Raw genomic sequence first — 4133 nt, 5'->3', positions numbered from 1 at the left:
AAAATAGACTTTAAGGGAAGAAGTATTACTAGGAAAAAAGAGAAACTGTTTGCAATGATAAAACGTTAATTCATCATGAAGATATAACAGTTATAAACACACACATTTAACAACATAATCCCCAGATTCATGAAGCAAAAGTTGATAGAATTGAAGAGAGAAATAGACAATTCAGAAATAATAGTTGGGGGTTTTAAATACTACACTGTCAATGCTGGATAGAACAATGTGACAGAAAATCAGTGAGCATATAGAAGATTTGAACGATGATATTAACCAACTTGACCTAACTGACGTTTACAGAATAGTCCACTCAACAATAGCAGAATACATATTCTTCATAAGCAGATATGAATGTTCCCCAGGATAGGCCATATTCTAGGCCATAAAGCAAGTCTCAGCAAATTTAAAGGGATTGAAATAATATAAAATATTTCTTTGTTCACATGAAATTAAATTAGAAATTAATAACAGAATGAAATTTGGGAAATCTACAAGTATTTGGAAATTAAAAAACATACTTCTAAATAACCCATGGGTAAAAGAAAAAATAGAGAAATTGGAAGATATTTTGAGTTGAATGAAAATGAAAACAACATATCAAGTTTTATGAGATGCAGTTAAAGCAGTGCTTAGAATAAAATTTAATATGGGCTGGTGTGGGTTCGATCCTTGGTCGGGGAGCTAGTATCCCACATGCGTCGTGGCCAAAAAACCAAAACATAATAAACAGAAGCAATATTGTAACAAATTCAATAAAGACTTTAAAAATGGTCCACATCAAAAAAATCTTTAAAAAAAAGAGGAAGATTTCAAATCAATAATCCAAATTCCTACCTCAGTAAACTGGAAAAAGGAAAGCAAACTAAACCCAAAGCAAGCAGAAGGAAGGAAATAATAAGTATTGGAGCAGAAATCAATGAAATAGAAAACGGAAATAAATGGAGAAAATCAGTGAGGCCATATGTTGGTTCTCTGAGAAGATAAATAAAATCGACAAAACCTTGGCTACGTTCATTGCCCAAGAAAAAGAAAACTCAAGTTACCAAAATCAAGAATGGAAGAGGTGGTTTACTACCAGTCTTACAGAAATTAAAAGGATAATAAAGGAATACTATGAATAACTTTATGCTAACAAATTAGAAAACTTACATGAAATGAACAAACTCTTAGAAAGACACAGATTACAAAACTGGCTCAGGAATAACTAGAAAATCTGAACAGACCTATAACAGGTAAATTGAATTAGTAAATAAAAATCTTTTCACAAGGAAAAATTCAGGCCCAGAGGGCTTCACCATACATTTGAAGAAGAAGAATTACCAATTACCAGTCCCTCACAAACTCTAAAAATAGAGGAGGGAATGCTTCCCAACTCATTCTGAGGTCAGTGTTACCCTGATACTAAAGTCAGGCAAAGAAAAGAACTACAGACTAACATCCCTTATGAATGTAGATGTGAAAGTCCTCAACAAAATAGTAGCAAACTGAATTCAGCAACATATAAAAAGGATTATACATCATTACTAGGTGAGATTTATCCCAAGAATGGGAGTTTGGTGTAACTCCCCAGCCCAAAGCCAGAACCTGCAGGAGAACCTTTTCCTCTTGCAGTGTCTCTCTAGCGCCCTCTATTGAGAAAGCGCGCATGGTGCTGAGTTTCAAGGAGAAATGCTTACAGGAGCTCCTTCGCTTATCACAGGGCATGTATGCAGACGGAGCTGTGCGTTTGGAGCTGGGACTGTCAGCCTCGGTGGCTTTAATAACGAGGGTGGTAGCAGGAGTGGGCGGGTCCCTCGGCCATTTGTGTGAAGAGAGCTTTTTGCAGCCTGGGTTTCTGTAAAGTGATGAAAGGCAGTGTCTTCAGGCTGAGCTGTAGCTGATCCCCAAACAAGGAGGTCTCTGGACTTCCTTGGGCATGTGAAGTCTACTTTATTTTATTTTATTTTATTTCATTCCATTCCATTCCATTCCATTTCCGTCATAGGGTAAACCAAGACCCAGACCTGAGACCTGATTGAGATTTTCCGGGTTGGCTACGAGCACTGGGCCGTCTATGTGGAAGATGACTGTGTGGTCCACCTGCTCCCACAAGTCAGAGTGAATACTCTATTGAAATATTGATATTGAAGTTAGCAAAGTAAAAAGAAGGACAGCTAATTACTGTGTTCCTCAGCTGCTGCCTTACTTTAGCAACAGAACACCCAAAGCACGACTGGACCTTAATTTACTGTGTGATAGAGCTTGGTCTCTGTCCACCAAAAACCACTGAGTGTCCAGCCCTACGACAGATAAAAGTATAAAGATCATTCCTAAGTTCCCTGACCACCTAGACCACTCTTTCTTTTAAAATAGAAGCGTAAGAACCAGAGCCTCCATTTGGTAATGACAGCAGTTCAGTATCCTTCTGAGGGTCCCCTGGGAGGGGTGCAGATGCTTACGCGTTCTGATTGTCACTTGCTTCCTATTGCCCCAAATGCTGCATCCATCTGGCTTCCTGGTCACCTCTGGCACCTCCATCCTCACCTTGTCTCCCTGCTTTTCCAACCCGTCCCAGGCTGCTCCATCCCCAGTGTGGGCATCGTTCTCCTTTCATTGCAGCATTAACACAGGGCTGAGATTAAACGGGTGACTCATTAAATTTTGGTGGAGATTCGATGGGGGCAGAAGTGGTGATAGTGGAAGATTACAGCACAGAATGTGAAACAGCTTAAAACTGGACATCCAGAACCATTGGTCACATGGTGGCCTCAGGAGATGGGGGAGCTGGGAGAAGGGGAGGCAGGGGCTCCTCTGGGTAATCTTTGATGCTTTGGGGATTTTGCCTCCTGTGCAAGTACTGCCCGTTCAAGATTAGATTACAGAAGGGCTCTGGTACCAAATGCCTGTGGCCGCACCTTGTTCACAGCTCTCATCCTTGTCTCCTGTCCCCCTCGGTTGGCCCCGCCTCTCACCTGGCTGAGACCTTCCTGCAGAGCAGAGTCCCTCTCCCCTCGCTTTGCTTCCCCACCCCATCCACCCACACCCGTCCCCCTTCCTGCCTGGATGCCTACACGAAGAATGAAAAATCGCTCCACATCGCATTCGTCTTCACCTCTCCTTTCCAGACTAAGTCCAGGAGCCTTCCTCTTGCGTAACCAAAGAGTTGTACAAGTTAACAGTTTTGTCACCACCGCCCCCCATCAGATCTTCCTTCAAAAATGAATTCTGCCATCTTTGTTCCTGAGAGCCGAATTGCCTACTGCCAGCTTTTGCAAAATCAGCAGATAGTCCTCAAATACTTCAGAAAGGAACAAGGGACATTTCTTGCACTCAGACAACTTACAGAGGGGGAGGGTTCCCACGTTTGCCTGTCCATATGGTTGTAGCAGAAAAACAGTCCTGATATTAAATTACCACCCACCTGGCCTTGGGCAGCTTCCAGACCTTCTCTGGAGCTCTCTCTCCTCTAAGGACTGAATATGATAATACAGCAGTTTTCAGACGTTTCTGTTTTTCCAAGCTGTGGAACCCTGTTTTCAAACAAACACTCAGTGAGAATCCTGATACTTGAGCAGAGGGAAAGGCGGAGTGCCTCTGGGTGGAAGCGGGTTGGAGCGGGTCTGCATGGTGGCAGAGGGAGGCCTATCCTGGAACCGCATGACAGCCCCTTGTCCAGGAGCTGACTCTTACCTGTAAGGGTATTCGTCACATGTTTGTGAAGATTGCTGGAGTCTGGTTAGGAAAGCAAGACCCCAGTCCTAGGACTTGATCAGGTCTGTACACGGAGTGGAGTCTGGGCCTACACCATGAGGTACCCCTGGAGCTTGATGAGAAAGAGATTGAGAGTGGTGGTTGAAAGTGGGGAGTGCGGAAAGCTGGCCCTTTGCGGTTCATTTAGTCCAACTTCCCATCCTCTGCTGTGCCTTTTAGAGACGGTGAAACCAGGACCCCAAGAGGAGCCACTGATCCAGCGGCTGGAGTGAGCCGGTGCTCTGCCCCACTGCCCCTTGCAGCTTCCAACTTTGGCTTGTCTTTGGCCTCTAGGTGAGGAATTTGAGGCCAGCAGCATCACGTCCGTCTTCAGCAACCGGGCGGTGGTGAAATACAGTTGTCTGGAGGACGTGCTGCATGGCTGCTCCTGGAAGGTCAAC

The sequence above is a fragment of the Grampus griseus genome (genome assembly GCF_964374135.1).
Source record: "Grampus griseus genome assembly, chromosome: 8".
NCBI lineage: Eukaryota > Metazoa > Chordata > Mammalia > Artiodactyla > Delphinidae > Grampus > Grampus griseus.
The sequence above is the reverse complement of the archived record's forward strand: the minus strand, read 5'-3'. Positions refer to the sequence as shown.